We start from the raw sequence: 17905 nt of genomic DNA on the forward strand, positions 1-17905 counted from the left end.
CGGGGCAGTCTGACACGGCTCTCTCCTGTCCCCTGCTGACCCCTTCTCTCGCTCCCAGGAGCCCGTCGGCCACGTGAGGCGCGTCAGAACGAGAGAGGCCGGGCCGCCGAGCCTGTGAAGGTGCCTCGTACTTCGGGTGGCCACTTTGACAAGAGCCACGAGTGTTTGGATCTTAAACTCACGTGCCCCCATTTAAGCCAAACCAGGTCAACGTAAACCCCCCCCCAGGGCGCGCACAAAGTTGAGTGGGTGCGCCTCACGTCAGCAGTTGTGTTGTTCCCTGCCCTGTCCGGTTCCGAGGCGGCTCGACCACTGACAGCTGTGTGGCCCGGGGAAGGTGACCTCACCTCTCTGTTCTTCTGGTCCTTTCTTTCCACATTGCGGATTGTGATGACGCCTAAGTTGTCGGATGTGTGAGCTTAAATGTGTCACTGTATGTAGTGAGTGTGGAACAGTCTGGGTCACATACTAAGAACTGTGTTTAATTACTGGACTGTCGTTGTCCTGAACTGTAACCACACTAACAGCAAAAACATTTCGTTTACCAGGTTAAAATAATTATTAATACAAGATGCTTGTTAGTCTATACAAGAGGGTAAAGATCGTACTTGAATATTTACATGCTCCTCAGGGCAAATGAGCTAGGATACATACACAGTGATGTTTGTCACGTGCTAGGTATGTCATTGTTATTGTCCCTAACCACAGTCATATTCACGTGCAAAACATCTACCCCGGGCCTGGTAGCTCAGTTGGTTGGAGCATCTTCCCAATATGCCAAGGTTGTGGGTTCAATCCTTGGTCAAGGCACATACAGGAATTAACCAATGATTTCATTAACAAGATGAATAGCAAAGTGATGTCTCTCTCTCTCTCTCTCTCTCTTTCTCCCCCCTTTCTTTCAAAAACTGAATAGAAATAAATGAAAAAACAGCTAGATTACTCAATCACGCAAATATCTTCAAATACTTTAATATTTGCATGAAGCTTTTGATTATTAAGTTTTTTAAATATGTTGAAAAACCATGAATTATTGAAATGACAATAAAATTGTATTGTTAAAATGCAAATGCAGTAATTTAGAATCTCTTTTCTCCCTTTAGATGAGAAATATATCCTCAAGAAATTCAGTTCCTTGGAACTGAGTACGTTTTAGAATTCTAATTCATTTTTCTTGGAATTTATAGATCTGGCATTATTAAAATATTCCTATCTTTGAGCTAATGTGGCATAACAAATTTAATTTGCAAAACAAAGATGACATGAATACATGATCCATAATCACTTTTTTCTTCCTTCACCCTCGTGTGGTGGGCGCTTCGTTAGAAAGAGCAGTCAGTCATGTCACAGCAGGGGAAATTTCCAGATAAATAGACGCTTTTAAAAAATCATAAAGCAGTAGCATTTCGAGAAGAAACGTTTGCCGGGAATATATCTTCTTGACTGTCGTCTGTGGCGGCGGTCAGAACCACAGTGCCCTTGACGGGGTTGTGTGGAATGGGTGGGGTGCTCTGCTGCGCCTGCCCGGGAAGCCCCCCACCCCCCACGGTGTAATCTGGTGCCTGAGGAAGGTTGGAGGACAGAGGGGGACCCGGTAGGAAGAGTCGTAGACTGCCTGCAGCTGGAGGCAGGGGGTAGGGGCAGGGGCAGTGGGCCCCCGGGGAGCCTGGTACAGAGAAGGTCTGTATGTGTGGACAGAGACGGGCACAGAGGAGGTCTGGACGTGTGGACAGAGACGGGCACAGGGAAGGTCTGGACGTGTGGACAGAGACGGGCACAGAGGAGGTCTGGACGTGTGGACAGAGACGGGCACAGAGGAGGTCTGGACGTGTGGACAGAGACGGGCACAGAGGAGGTCTGGACGTGTGGACAGACGGGCACAGAGGAGGTCTGGACGTGTGGACAGAGACGGGCACAGAGGAGGTCTGGACGTGTGGACAGAGACGGGCACAGAGGAGGTCTGGACGTGTGGACAGAGACGGGCACAGAGGAGGTCTGGACGTGTGGACAGAGACGGGCACAGAGGAGGTCTGGACGTGTGGACAGAGACGGGCACAGAGGAGGTCTGGACGTGTGGACAGAGACGGGCACAGAGGAGGTCTGGACGTGTGGACAGACGGGCACAGAGGAGGTCTGGACGTGTGGACAGAGACGGGCACAGAGGAGGTCTGGACGTGTGGACAGAGACGGGCACAGGGAAGGTCTGGACATGTGGACAGAGACGGGCGCAGAGGAGGTCTGGACGTGTGGACAGAGACGGGCACAGAGAGGGTCTGGACATGTGGACAGAGACGGGCACAGAGAAGGTCTGGATGTGTGGACAGACACGGGCACAGAGGAGGTCTGGACGTGTGGACAGAGACGGGCACAGAGAAGGTCTGGATGTGTGGACAGAGACGGGCACAGAGGAGGTCTGGACGTGTGGACAGAGACGGGCACAGAGGAGGTCTGGACGTGTGGACAGAGACGGGCACAGAGAGGGTCTGGACATGTGGACAGAGACGGGCACAGAGAAGGTCTGGATGTGTGGACAGAGACGGGCACCGAGGAGGTCTGGACGTGTGGACAGAGACGGGCACAGAGGAGGTCTGGACGTGTGGACAGATGGGCACAGAGGAGGTCTGGACGTGTGGACAGAGACGGGCGCAGAGGAGGTCTGGACGTGTGGACAGAGACGGGCACAGGAGGTCTGGACGTGTGGACAGAGACGGGCACAGAGGAGGTCTGGACGTGTGGACAGAGACGGGCACCGAGGAGGTCTGGACGTGTGGACAGAGACGGGCACAGAGGAGGTCTGGACGTGTGGACAGAGACGGGCACAGAGGAGGTCTGGACGTGTGGACAGAGACGGGCACAGAGGAGGTCTGGACGTGTGGACAGAGACGGGCACAGAGGAGGTCTGGACGTGTGGACAGAGACGGGCGCGGAGGAGGTCTGGACGTGTGGACAGAGACGGTCTGGACGTGTGGACAGAGACGGGCACAGAGGAGGTCTGGACGTGTGGACAGAGACGGGCACAGGGAAGGTCTGGACGTGTGGACAGAGACGGGCACAGAGGAGGTCTGGACGTGTGGACAGAGACGGGCGCAGAGGAGGTCTGGACGTGTGGACAGAGACGGGCACAGAGAGGGTCTGGACGTGTGGACAGAGACGGGCACAGAGAAGGTCTGGATGTGTGGACAGAGACGGGCACCGAGGAGGTCTGGACGTGTGGACAGAGACGGGCACAGAGGAGGTCTGGACGTGTGGACAGATGGGCACAGAGGAGGTCTGGACGTGTGGACAGAGACGGGCGCGGAGGAGGTCTGGACGTGTGGACAGAGACGGTCTGGACGTGTGGACAGAGACGGGCACAGAGGAGGTCTGGACGTGTGGACAGAGACGGGCACCGAGGAGGTCTGGACGTGTGGACAGAGACGGGCCCAGAGGAGGTCTGGACGTGTGGACAGAGACGGGCACAGAGGAGGTCTGGACGTGTGGACAGAGACGGGCACAGAGGAGGTCTGGACGTGTGGACAGAGACGGGCACAGAGGAGGTCTGGACGTGTGGACAGAGACGGGCACAGAGGAGGTCTGGACGTGTGGACAGACGGGCACAGAGGAGGTCTGGACGTGTGGACAGAGACGGGCACAGAGGAGGTCTGGACGTGTGGACAGAGACGGGCACAGGGAAGGTCTGGACGTGTGGACAGAGATGGGCGCAGAGGAGGTCTGGACGTGTGGACAGAGACGGGCACAGAGAGGGTCTGGACGTGTGGACAGAGACGGGCACAGAGAAGGTCTGGATGTGTGGACAGAGACGGGCACAGAGAAGGTCTGGATGTGTGGACAGACACGGGCACAGAGGAGGTCTGGACGTGTGGACAGACGGGCACAGAGAAGGTCTGGACGTGTGGACAGACACGGGCACAGAGGAGGTCTGGACGTGTGGACAGACGGGCACAGAGAAGGTCTGGACGTGTGGACAGAGACGGGCGCAGAGGAGGTCTGGACGTGTGGACAGAAATGGGCACAGAGGAGGTCTGGATGTGTGGACAGAGACGGGCACAGGGAAGGTCTGGACGTGTGGACAGAGATGGGCGCAGAGGAGGTCTGGACGTGTGGACAGAGACGGGCACAGAGAGGGTCTGGACATGTGGACAGAGACGGGCACAGAGAAGGTCTGGATGTGTGGACAGAGACGGGCACAGAGAAGGTCTGGACGTGTGGACAGAGACGGGCACAGAGGAGGTCTGGACGTGTGGACAGACGGGCACAGAGGGGGTCTGGATTTGTGGACAGACGGGCACAGAGGAGGTCTGGACGTGTGGACAGAAATGGGCAGGCTCTCATTGTGACGACTGTACTGTGTGCGCCCCTGGCAGAGGCCCCCGGGAAGCACATGGCCGTGATCTGAACGGCAGCAGATCCCGAGGCGCTGGAGCCGGGGCCTGACCCCAAGGTCTTTGTCTCGGCGGTCCGGCCAGGTCCTCCCCACGGCCGCAGGGCGCCCCGGCCAGTACACCAGGCTGGGCGTCCACCTGGAGTCCCAGGGCTGGCTGGCGTGCCCCGGGCTGCCGGAGTTAACCGAGGGCACCACAGCCACAGGGCGCCCCGGCCAGTACACCAGGCTGGGCGTCCACCTGGAGTCCCAGGGCTGGCTGGCGTGCCCCGGGCTGCCGGAGTTCACCGAGGGCACGTGTCTGGGCGGCCGGATGCCGCGTCGTGTCGGAGGCGGACATCACGCAGGTGTCAGCTGGTGTTCTGCACGAGTGTGGGAAGACGGAAGAGAAGCTCGGGGCTTCGCCGTGAGTCGGCGTGTGCAGCCGGCCGGCGCCCTTATCGTTGTTCTTGTGGGAGGAACAGGGGTCCTTCTCGCAGCGAGAGGAAAGGGAAGGCCACAGAGAGAGCAGTAGCAACTGTAACAACATTGTTACTTTACACTGATTGGGCGCAGTGCCCAGGCCTGCCCGGTGAAACCCCTGCGGTACTTACACAGCGCTACGAAGCAGGTGTCAGCGTTACTTTACTCTCAGGGACAACCTGGAACAGCGTCAATCACGTGGGCGAGCTGGGCAGTGATCCACGTGGACCTCAGAGGTCCACGTCCCCAACACCGGTGCCTGTATGTGCCCGTGGAGGCCGGGGACTGGGATGCCCCGAGGGTCTGGTATGGCAGCCTCTACGGACCGCAGGCTTCAGTTCTGTTCGTGTGTGGTGACAGGTGAAACTTGGACGTGTTTTTTTCTTTTTTCTTTTTTTGTATTTTTCTGAAGTTGGAAACGGGGAGGCAGTCAGACAGACTCCCGCATGCGCCCAACCGGGATCCACCCGGCACGCCCACCAGGGGCGATGCTCTGCCCATCTGGGGCGTTGCTCTGCCATAATCAGAGCCATTCTAGTGCCTGAGGCAGAGGCCACAGAGCCATCCTCAGCGCCCGGGCCATCTTTGCTCCAGTGGAGCCTCGGCTGCGGGAGGGAAAGAGAGAGACAGAGAGGAAGGAGAGGGGGAGGGGTGGAGAAGCAGATGGGCGCCTCTCCTGTGTGCCCTGCCCGGGAATCGAACCCAGGACTCCCGCACACTAGGTCGACACTCTACCACTGAGCCAACCGGCCAGGGCTCGGACGTGTATTTTGATGTGTATGAGATTCCTCATTCTGCGGGTCTCAAAAGACCGCCTTTGCGGAACACGCAGACGCTTTTCCTGGTTTCAGCGCCCCAGGGGTCACCCCGCTGCTGTCGGACGCGTGTTGGGGCTGTGCAGTATGGCCCGTCCACAGACAGTGCACTGGTCTTACTCAGAAAAGAGAAGTGTAAGTTCCTAGAGCTGGAATCCCAGGAATGTGTTCTGATTTCCTAACGTCAAAGGGAAGGTACTTACTGTCTGCGGAAAGGGGACAATGGAAAGGGACCTTTGATGCCATAGCAGGCGTTTTTCCTGATTCTTCCCAGACCTCCTGCGTGTCCCTCCCCCGCCTCCTCTCTGCCGCTGCACGGCCCCTGGTGGTGAAGGTTGACGGGCGGCACGCCGCACTGCGCTGACCTGCCCGCAGCCGGTCTCTGTCACCCTGATGCCGGCACCCTGCGCTCAGCAGACAGACCCACAGCGGACGTGGGAATATCCGTGCGTGCGTGAACCGCTGACCACAGCCTGCCGAGGAGCGGGACAGGCGACCCGGGAGGTGCTTGCCCTGCGAGAGGACACGCGCACTGAGCCCCAAGGTGCTCGCCGTGGGGGGGACGCAGGGACAGGCGACCCGGGAGGTGCTTGCCCTGCGAGAGGACACGCGCAGTGAGCCCCGAGGTGCTCGCCGTGGGGGGGACGCAGGGGTGGGCGGCCCGGGAGGTGCTTGCCCTGCGAGAGGACACGCGCAGTGAGCCCCGAGGTGCTCGCCGTGGGGGGCACTCGGGTGGGCGGCCCGGGAGGTGCTTGCCCTGCGAGAGGACACGCGCACTGAGCCCCAAGGTGCTCGCCGTGGGGGGGACGCAGGGGTGGGCGGCAGCAGCTTCTCACCTGTGAGCGTGCAACACCGAGTTCCTTCTTAGCTTAGTCATTCCTGTTGTATCGCTGTACCCTGTGACTTTCTCTACCTTCTTTATTCCGTAGCTTTTTCCAGTATTACTTATTGATCGATTTTAGACAAAGAGGGAGAGAAAGGGACAGAGAGACAGAGACAGAGGGAGACAAGTTTTCTTTCAGTGTTTCTCTCGGTTGTACCCGCCTTGGTGGCTTCCCGTAAGTACGTGCCCTGCCCGGGGAACCGAGCCCGCGTCCCTGCTGTTATGAGACGGCTCTCTCTTGCACTGAGCTACGCGGCCAGGGCCTTCGTGCCCTCACTTAGGGTTTACTCTTCAGGGAAGGTCTTTGTCCACGCGAACAGCTGTGAGCTACCTCTGCCCACCCTGTGTGAGCCGGAACTCCATGGGGACCCGGCATTTCCCATCAACGCCTGCCGTGTTTGGGGACGCCGGCTCCCCTGGCCGCTGTGCGCGCTTGGAGGAGCGAGCGAGTCAGGGAGAGCTTGTATGCCTGGCTTTCCTGGCACTGACCTCTGCTGGCGTGCCTGCGCTGAGGTGCGCGGGTGGTCGTGGTCCTCCCAGCTCCCACAGAGGGAGTCCGGCCGGGGTCCGGTGTCTCTCAGCGAGGGAGTGGCCCCAGCATCACACGGAGGCTTCCTGGCGTGGCGAGCTAATGAGAAGAATGGAGGAGGCCCCGGCACAGAGATTTCAACAAGTCCTAGACGGCTCCGGCCGTTACCGGGGGAAATCACCGCGTCACGGATGGAAGTGACTGGCTAAAACACCAGGGCCAGCGGCTCGGACCGTCTCGTCCGTGATAGCCCTTTCCGAAGAGGCTGTTCCGCTGTCGGCGCCAACACGAACACATGCCCAGCCCGGCCCAGCGAGGCCGCCAGACGTACAGCGTGCGCTTCTGCTGCGGTGCAGGTGTCCCTGGCGGAGCTGCAGGGTCGCCTCCGTGGCAGAGAGAGCAGCAGCACGGGGACTTGGACTCCTAGGCCGGAGCGTGCTTTCTGTGACATGTGGCAGCTCCTGCCTCCGGCCTGTGTTCCCAGCAGGACGCACACCTGGCTGGGGCCCCTGTGCCTGCCCGTGAGGGGCCGCGTGGCCCCCAGATCCTGCCTCTGCTCTCTCAGCGAGCTCTGTGCCTCCCTAGAGCCGCGTAGCGCGCCTCGGTGAGGTCGGGCGGTCACGGTGGGCCCGGAGACGGTGCATAAGCGTCCAGCGTCTACGGCCTGGTGGTCCGTGGTGTTTACAGGCGCTCTGGGGGTATCTCTCTGAGGGGAGAGCAGTCTCTTCAGCCGTGTTGTGGGCCGTCCCTCACGGGTACTTGGCTCTGCAGTTGTTCCCTTTTACCGGATGTGCGAAGCCCAGAGCAGCACGGGGTGTCTGCGAGAACCGCTCACCCCCTCTGGTTAGGAATTGCGAGACGAGATAAGGGCCTTAGTGAGTTTCACCGAGACCACAGTGAGCAGCTGGTCAGTTTTGGGGGGGTGTCGGGAGAACTTGGTCAGGCTGGGGTGTGTAGTTCTCTGAAGATCAGGTGTGTCTGAGTGCCGTGGGGGACTGATTGCAGCCGTGACCTGGTGGAAACCCCCCAGACTGGCTTTCCTGAGACGGAGGTCCGTGTCCCCGCATCAGATGTCTGACCTGGGCGCGCCCCGTAAATACACCCTTCTTTCTTTTCTGAATACACTGTCCCGTGTTGTCATTGTACAAGCCAGGCTCTGAAGGTGCTTTACACGCCCAGAGTAGTACGAAAACAGGAGAGTTTCCTAACTGACACGTAGTTCCTTCGGTTAATTTCTCTGCCTCTGCCAGTATCTGTACAGGGGTGGGCAAAAGTGGGTCTGTAGTTCTGAGGGCAGGAAACACTGTGATTAATAAACAGCAATACAAGAATAAACGTTCACGTGCAACTCGAGACCAACTTTGCCCACCCCTGTGTATGTACTTGTATTTCATCTGCGTACTGTTACTATGTTCTTATATCTCCCTCTCCTCCTTCTCCTTCTCCTCCCCCTCCCTCTCCCCTTCTCCACTCTCTCCCGTATCCCCTCTCCCCTTCTCCACTCTCTCCCGTATCCCCTCTCTCCTCTTCTCCTTCTCCTCCCCTCCCTCCCCTTCTCCTCTCTCCTCTTCTCCCTCTCTCCCCTCTCCTCCCCCCCCTCCTCCCTCCCCTCTCCCCTCCCTCCCGTCTCCCCTCCCTCCCCCTCCCCCTCTCCCCCCTCCTTCCCCTCCCTCCCCTCCCCTCTATTTCTGGTTGTTCCCTCTTGATTGTCTTTCTCTGCGCCTTGCACCCGCCTCTCTCTTCTCCGAGGCAGCCGTAAACCGTGCTTCCTGTCCACGGAGCGCAGTCCTCAGAGGGTCACTCCGCGTCGGCCCCGGCCTCACGCGTGTGCATGCGCGTGGGGTCCTGGCATTGACGGAGGCGAGGGCTGCTGACCCCGCCACACGGCATTCTGGTTCTTTGCCCAGGTGCTTCCCAAGCTCGTGAAACAGAGTCACGCAGAGCATCGTCCGGTCATCTTTTTCCCCCGATGAAATGTCGCTGCTGTGCTTCTGCTAGGGGTGTGTCTTGTCACCCACGTGCATTGTCACGCGGATCTGTGACAGCCATCACGGGGTCCCCCAGCCGTCTGTCGGAGTCACTGAGGAAGGTGTACTCTGCCGTCGGGGTGACTGGGCGGACCCGTTGTAGCGGTTTTCTTTGGACTGTACCGTTTGCGTGGACTTTCTCCTGATTCACGGTGTGCCAGCCGGAGTCACAGTTATTCCTTTACACAACAGCGTGGGTACGGCATATCTGTCAAAACAAAACAAAACAGAACAAACCCAGTCTCTTCTCAGTAACGTTCTTTCTCGTTGAAACTTCCCTCTTTGCTGTCAGAACATTTGTAGACATCACCCAGTTCAGACGGAGCTGAGCAGCTGTCGGCAAGAAGGCCATGTTCGTGGTTCCGTTTTTCCCCTTGAGAAGATCGTCCTGTGTATCTGACGGGACCCGTGCCCTTGGGAGCCGTCTCCTGCGCACAGAGGTCCCTCATCACGCTTGTGTGGATGGTGAAACGGGCCGTCTGAAGAGGTTTGCTGGGAAAATCAAGCCCTTCCTGTAACAGACGTTGTGCAAACGTGAGCGCCTGAAATACTGACTGTCGTCCGCAAAGAACGTTGTTTCTAAAATGTTGCCAGTTTGTGGCTTCCAGACTATGTATGCCCGCTGGTCTAAGGGAGGTCAGGAAAGCTTTGACAACTTACGTGCTCCTTAGCAAGGAGACGGGAGCTACATACATGCATGTACACACACACGTCAACACACATGCGTGCGTATCCCACATTCCCGTGTGTGTGCCCACACCCCGACACGTGTGACAGTGAGGCCTCGCTAGGCTGCAGCTGACCCAGGTCCGGGGGCAGGAGACTGTGTGGAGGTGGGGAGGGGGCGGGCACCACGCGGAGGGGACTGTGTGGAGGCGGGGAGGGGGCGGGCACCACGCGGAGGGGACTGTGTGGAGGTGGGGAGGGGGCGGGCACCACGCGGAGGGGACTGTGTGGGGAGGGGGCGGGCACCAGAGGAGGGGACTGTGTGGAGGTGGGGAGGGGGCGGGCACCACGCGGAGGGGACTGTGTGGAGGTGGGGAGGGGGCGGGCACCACGCGGAGGGGACTGTGTGGAGGTGGGGAGGGGGCGGGCACCACGCGGAGGGGACTGTGTGGAGGTGGGGAGGGGGCGGGCACCACGCCCAGGGGACTGTGTGGGGAGGGGGCGGGCACCACGCGGAGGGGACTGTGTGGAGGCGGGGAGGGGGCGGGCACCACGCCCAGGGGACTGTGTGGGGAGGGGGCGGGCACCACGCGGAGGGGACTGTGTGGAGGTGGGGAGGGGGCGGGCACCACGCCGAGGGGACTGTGTGGAGGTGGGGAGGGGGCGGGCACCACGCGGAGGGGACTGTGTGGAGGCGGGGAGGGGGCGGGCACCACAGGAGGGGACTGTGTGGAGGTGGGGAGGGGGCGGGCACCACGCGGAGGAGTCCCGGGCGTCACACCCATGTCTGGTTGGTTTCAGGGCAGGACAGGGTGGACCCGCGTGTGGCACTGTGGGTCACAAAGGTTTGGGGTCGCTTCCTGGTGGAAGTGGCCGTTGGGGGTCAGGGGAGTGTTGACAGGTTCAGGCGGGAGGAAGGAGAAGGTGGTCCCTGTGCGGGGAGCAGAGGAATCTAGCCGGGGCGCCTGGGTCAGTGTCCAAGCCGGCCCGCCTGGGATGTGGGGCAGTGCGGTCCACCCCTGTCCGCAGTGGGAACGGGGTTGGACAGCAGACATGCCAGCCGGTGGGCAGGAAGACCCGGCGGCGTGTGGACCCCTGGCTCTGCAGAGTCTGACCTTCCTTGTCATCAGAAAAGAAATGTTCACAAAGAAACGCATTTCTTTTTTCTTTTTTTTTTGTATTTTTCTGAAGCTGGAAACAGGGAGAGACAGACAGACAGACTCCCGCATGCGCCCGACCGGGATCCACCCGGCACGCCCACCAGGGGCGACGCTCTGCCCACCAGGGGCGACGCTCTGCCCCTCCGGGGCGTCGCTCTGTTGCAACCAGAGCCACTCTAGCGCCTGGGGCAGAGGCCAAGGAGCCATCCCCAGCGCCCGGGCCATCTTTGCTCCAATGGAGCCTTGGCTGCGGGAGGGGAAGAGAGAGACAGAGAGGAAGGAGGGGGAGGTGGAGAAGCAAATGGGCGCTTCTCCCGTGTGCCCTGGCCGGGAATCGAACCCAGGTCCTCCGCATGCCAGGCCCACGCTGTACCGCTGAGCCAACTGGCCAGGGCAAGGAACGCATTTCAAAGTGCAGAGAAGAGAAGAGGAAAGCAGGAACTCCCAGGAGCTGACGGAGATGCACGTGGAAGCCGTGTTTTCTGTGAAGGGTGGACCGCAGCCGCCTGTGAGGTGTGAGAGGTGACGAAACCGGGCGGGGCACACCGAGGGCGCACTCTGGGAGCTGGCCTGGGCGGAGGGAGGCCCTCGGGGCTGGGAGAGCAGGCTCAGTGTTGGGGTGCTGGGGACATCAGTGACCTGGGGGGCGGGAACGGCTGGCCTTGAACGGGACGTTGCGGGGGGGAAGGCAGAGGGAAGGCACACTAGCTGGGGCTCCGGCCGGGCGCTCTGGGCGGCGGGTGGTCAGAGCGCCTGCAGGAGGGCGATGCAGGTGGACGTAGAGGGGACGGAGGTCTCCGCGACACAGGATGGACACAGGGCGGCAGGTGAGGAGAGCTGGGGGTGGAGAAGGGCCCACAGTGAGACGCGTGTGGCTCTGTGTCCCAGGGTCCGGGGCTTGTACAAGCTGCCGCCACCGTGCAGAGAGGCACCAGAGTCTCAGTGTGGGACACTCACTTTGGAAAGGGGATGGAGGGGAGCGGCCGGGGCCAGGCTAAGGAAACAGCCTCAGGGAGGGTCCCCTGCAGCCCGGATCCCACTCTTCATGCTGCTGCCGCCTCTGTCTCCCGTCCTGACCCCAGACGACCTGACCCCAGATGACCAGGGCTGGCATCAGAAACGACCCGGTGAGGGAGTGAGGCTGATGGCGGTGTGACTTCCCAGGGACCCCTCGCCGTCTCGCTTGGGTTCAGGCTTCTAAGCGCAGAGTGCGAAGCCCAGTGTGCCTGTGTCTGTCCCCCAGTGGGAGGGCCACTGCGGAGCCCCCGGGAGAGGAGATGGAGAGAGGGTGTATGTTCATGAGGACGTGACGGGAGGTGTCGGGGGCTGCCTCACCCCCCTCCCCTGCAGGACACAGCCTTCCCCCTGCCAAGGACACGGCTTTCCTCCGGCCACAGTGTCGGGTCCTGCTAGTCCTTACAGAGCAGGAACGACTGACGGCACAGCTGTGGGTGGGCGGGGCCCCCGAGGCCTGCGCTGTGCCGGCTGCTCAGCCACTGTCCCTCCTGCCTCCTCTGGTTCTCTCTGCCCGAGACCCGGTCCCTCCCCTGCTGCCTTCCTGCTTCAGACTCCACTCTGGGCCCATCTCCTGCGTGAAGCTTCCTCTGGGCCTGCCGGCACGTGTGTGTGTTTGTGGGGGGGCCGGGACGTGTGCATGCCAGGACATGTGCGTGCCGGGACGTGTGTGTGTGTGGGCCGGGACATGTGCCTGCCGAGACGTGTGCGTGCCGGAACATGTGCGTGTGTGTGTGTGTGTGTGTGTGTGTGAGCGCGCGCCAGAATGTGTGCGTCCTGGGACGTGTGCGTGCCCGGACGTGGCTGCCGGGACGTGTGCGTGCCGGAACGTGTGTGTCCTGGGACGTGTGTGTGCGCACTAGACGGACCACACCCTCACGGCTCAGCTCTCTGATACCTGGGATCGAGCGGATATTTAAAGAACAACCATCCATGAACTGGTTCATGGATTCAGTTCGCTAAGCTGTGACTACCACCTTTTCATCACGTATCAGCTTCTCCTACAAAAGACTCATTAACTGTGGCGAGCGTGGCTTTTTGCCTGCAGTTTGGCCTTTTTATTTTTTTCTTTGTCTTTTACAATTTGTATTGCATACCTTTAGACACACATAAGCCCGGCAATAAGCCATCCAGGCATACTTGATCACACTTGCTGTAATTTTACGCACACAGCTGCCTAAATACAGCGTGGCTGTTATTAGGATTTTGTTGCCAAATGTAATGGGAGGAGAAAAAGAAAACATCCTGAAGCCCAGCACGTCACATCGCTGGTTTTACAAGAAAGGTGTCCCTGCTTTGAGAATTGGCTGGCCCGGTCCCTGAGCAGAGTGGAGACGGCAGAAAGGCAGCTCTCTGCAGAAACCCTGGTGATAACTAGAAGGGGAACGTCAGTATCATCCAGCTGACTCTTAAAAGAAGTAAGCACCTTGCTTTGCATAGAGGTTTCCGACTTCTCACGGATGCTCATAAACACCACGTGAGGCGCGCTTACGTTACACAGTTACCCAGGTGAGGCGTGTTTACGTTACACAGTTACCCCGGTGAGGCGCGCTTACGTTACACAGTTACCCCGGCGAGGCGCGCTTACGTTACGCAGTTACCCCGGTGAGGCGCGCTTACGTTACGCAGTTACCCCGGTGAGGCGTGTTTACGTTACGCAGTTACCCCGGTGAGGCGTGTTTACGTTACGCAGTTACCCCGGTGAGGCGTGTTTACGTTACACAGTTACCCTGGCGAGGCGCGCTTACGTTACGCAGTTACCCCGGCGAGGCGCGCTTAACGTTACACAGTTACCCCGGCGAGGCGCTTACGTTACACAGTTACCCTGGTGCTCCAGCTGCGGAAATGTCGCGAGACCGCTGCCGTGCACTGAGGGCAGCCCACGCGTGTGTGCTGTGACCAGGATCCTCACACCTCCTGCACCCACACCCCGTGCTTGTTGGGTTCGACCACGGCTACCCAATTCTACAACCCGTGGGGTCCCCCGGCCCTGCCCCGTGGGCTGGCGGGCGGGCACACACCTGGGTTCACGTGCACGTGGCTGCCAGCCTGGTTCTGGTGTTCTTGCCCCGAGGTTTTACGACGCTGGCGAACCAGCAGAAGGGAACAGCACAGCGGATGGGAACTGGACGGCTGAGGAGAGAGAGGCGGGCTGTCAGCTGCCCTGTTTGGAAAAGGGTTATCACTCACAAAGAAGGGACCTGCAGAAACACTCTTGTCCTGCCCCCCAGGCGAGTGACACTGATCTGCAGGAGAGCAGTGGGGATGATCGTGCCAGCGCACGGTGTCCCTGAGCTACACACAGAAGACACATCCGAGCTGCCGCCCTTCCCGCATTCGCCCATCCCATTAGCAAAATTTGCACCGGTGAAAACCACCGGTGATGTTCATTTTTTCCCTCCGCACGCTGCCGCTCGGTGAGAAAAGGCTTCTCAGAGCCGCGATTATGGGCTTAGTGATGATTCTTTTATTCGGCGGGGATGGCATTGTGCTGTGTCCCGGAAAAAAAAAGTGCGCCCGCTATGGAGAGCCGTCGTTGATAGCGGCTCCCCTTGGTGCTGGGAAGAGGAAGGTGTCAGCGCTCCGGCTGCGGCCCTGACTCCTTCCAGCAAGAACAGAAGACGTTGTCTGGGCGGGAGCTGCACACAGTGAGCTCAGGAAGGAGACGCTGACCGTGTAGCAGGCAGAAACCGGACAACACAGCGTTGTCGGAGGATGAGATAAATGGACCAGTTACTCGGCAGTCTGGCGGTCTGGGGAGGTGGGACGCCGTCCTTCAGTATGTGGGGGGCACATCCAGGCAGAGTGGACGTGGTTTGGTCCCCCGGGGGAGGTCCTGAAACCGAGGGGAGAAGCAGGCAGGGCCCCCGCCCTGTCCCTCTGCAGGCTCTCGCACTTCCTGTCCCTGTCCCCAGCTCTGCCGGATTGGAGGTGCTGGTGCCCAGACGCGGACCTCACCGTCCCTCATGCCTCCTGTCCCTGTCCCCAGCTCTGCCGGATTGGAGGTGCTGGTCCCCAGACGCGGGCCTCACTGTCCCTCCTGTCCCTCCTGTCCCTGTCCCTGTCCCCAGCTCTGCCGGATTGGAGGTGCTGGTGCCCAGACGCGGGCCTCCCCTCATGCCTCCTGTCCCTGTCCCTGTCCCCAGCTCTGCCGGATTGGAGGTGCTGGTGCCCAGACGCGGGCCTCACCGTCCCTCATGCCTCCTGTCCCTGTCCCTGTCCCCAGCTCTGCCGGATTGGAGGTGCTGGTGCCCAGACGCGGGCCTCACCGTCCCTCATGCCTCCTGTCCCTGTCCCTGTCCCCAGCTCTGCCGGATTGGAGGTGCTGGTCCCCAGACGCGGGCCTCACCGTCCCTCCCGTCCCTCATGCCTCCTGTCCCTGTCCCCAGCTCTGCCGGATTGGAGGTGCTGGTGCCCACATGCAGGGTGCAGCTGCCAGGGGACAGGACAGAATCCCATGAAGCTCTGCGGTACCCACTGCAGCCTGGGCCCTTCGGGGATCCTGCTGCCAACAGGCAAGGAGGGGAGGCCTCGCCTTCTGACCTTCATCATCATGATCACGGGAGGATGGTGCTATGCAGTGAGGGCGGGGTGAGGGGTGTGGCCCCAGCTGATTTGAAGCCACCCAGACAGGTGCCACAGCTCTGCATCGAGAAGAGCGTGACTGGGGGCGCAGACCCTTGGGGATGGGGGGGCATCTCGTGCTTCCTTCAGGGAAGCCCGCAGTGATGATGGCCGGGCGAGGGTGGGGTCCAGAGTGGGGCGCAGCCTGTCCTGGCCCCATTTCTGCCGTACATCTCCCCAGGCAGGGGAGCCGGGGGGCTAGGGGAGCTCCCTCATGGGGACAGTAGGAGATGGGGGCCGTGCTGGGTTCATGGCCTGCCTCCCAGACCCCCCAGGGAGGTTGTGTAGCCCAGCGGGGGTTGTGCTCAGCACGCAGCTCCTTCAGGGATGTGTCCTCAGGGGTGTGTCCTCGGGGATGTGTCCTTGGGAGTGTCCTCGGGGGCGTGTCCTTGGGGATGTGTGTGTCCTCCGGGATGTGTTCATCAGGGATGTGTCCTCGGGGAGGTGTCCTCGGGGGTGTGTCCTCGGGGATGTGTCCTCGGGGATGTGTCCGTCAGGGGTGTGTCCTCCGGGATGTGTCCTCGGGGATGTGTCCATCGGAGGTGTGTCCTCGGGGATGTGTCCATCGGAGGTGTGTCCTCGGGGTTGTTTCCTCAGGGAGGTGTCCTCGGGGATGTGTCCTCGGGGGTGTGTCCATCACGGATGTGTCCTCAGGGGTGTGTCCTCGGGGTCGTGTCCTCGGGGATGTGTCCTCGGGGGTGTGTCCTCGGGGGTGTGTCCTCGGGGATGTGTCCTCGGGGATGTGTCCTCGGGGGTGTGTCCTCGGGGATGTGTCCTTGGGATGTGTCCTCTGGGATGTGTCGTCCGGGGTGTGTCCTCGGGGATGCGTCCTCAGGGATGCGTCCTCGGGGGTGTGTCCTCGGGGGTGTGTCCTCGGGGATGTGTCTGTCAGGGATGTGTCCTCGGGGTCGTGTCCTCGGGGGTGTGTCCATCGGGGATGTGTCCTCGGGGATGTGTCCTCGGGGGTGTGTCCTCGGGGGTGTGTCCTCGGGGGTGTGTCCTCGGGGATGTGTCCTCGGGGATGTGTCCTCGGGGGTGTGTCCTCGGGGATGTGTCCTCGGGGGTGTGTCCTCGGGGATGTGTCCCTCAGGGAGGTGTCCTCGGGGGTGTGTCCTCGGGGTTGTGTCCTCGGGGATGTGTCCTCGGGGGTGTGTCCTCGGGGGTGTGTCCTCGGGGGTGTGTCCTCGGGGATGCGTCCTCAGGGTTGTGTCCTCTGGGATGCGTCCTCAGGGTTGTGTCCTCTGGGATGCGTCCTCAGGGATGTGTCCTCGGGGGTGTGTCCTCAGGGGTGTGTCCTCGGGGGTGTGTCCTCGGGGATGTGTCCTCGGGGTTGTGTCCTCGGGGATGTGTCCCTCAGGGAGGTGTCCTCAGGGGTGTGTCCTCGGGGAGGTGTCCTCGGGGGTGTGTCCTCGGGGTTGTGTCCTCGGGGGCGTGTCCTCGGTGGCATGTCCTCGGGGAGGTGTCCATCAGGGATGTGTCCTCGGGGTTGTGTCCTCCGGGATGTGTCCTAGGGATGTGTCCTCGGGGGGGGGGGTGTCCTCGGGGGTGTGTCCTCCGGGATGTGTCCTCGGGGATGTGTCAGCTGCACAGAGTCCTTGTTTCAGGGCAGCCGTGTCCCAGGTGGCGCACACCCAGGGGCACTTGAGGTAGGTGGGGAGAAAGCCCGGTCATGCCAGTGCAACACAGGGCCAGTCTTTGGGGCACATGTGCGAGGCTGGCCCAGGCTTGTCCGGGCTCACTGCAGCCCAGCGTGTGCTGCACACCCTCTGCCCCCCGACACGCGTGCATCTGTAATAGACACCCCTGCGTGCGGAGCATCTCAGCGCCTGAGTCCGCAGGACCCACCCCACAGACACATGCAGCCCTATCGTTGAAGGCGTCCTGTCCTTGACGTTTTTATTATCATCAGCTTGTCTTCTCTCCTCTCCCTTTCAGAATCTCGCTAGCGTTGAGTGGACTTGTGGGGCTGTTTTATCTAAAACGGCGTGAAGAGAAAAGGCATGTTCCGAGGAGCCCTCATCTGTGTTGTTTTATCCTCCACGGGTGATTTGTATCTCTGGATTACACACGGTTGGCAAACAGCGTCCCTCTGCGAGAACTTTTGCAATTTCTCTGTTTCCTTCTTAAGAAGAAACTAACGGCGTGTTTCCACACCTTGAGCTCCGTCCGAATCCGTGCTGCACACGGACTGGGGCTTCCACGGGCACTGCCTTCACCTCCTTTTCTGTCTGTGGTTTTATTAGAGACCAAATCAAAATGGGACGAGAAGGCCCTCGGCTGCTCCTGCAGGGGGCGCTGTCCTACAATAAAACACTGGTCCCGTGCAGAATTTGTCCGGAACTCT

This window comes from Saccopteryx leptura, chromosome X, assembly GCF_036850995.1.
Source record: "Saccopteryx leptura isolate mSacLep1 chromosome X, mSacLep1_pri_phased_curated, whole genome shotgun sequence".
In the NCBI taxonomy this organism is placed as follows: domain Eukaryota; kingdom Metazoa; phylum Chordata; class Mammalia; order Chiroptera; family Emballonuridae; genus Saccopteryx; species Saccopteryx leptura.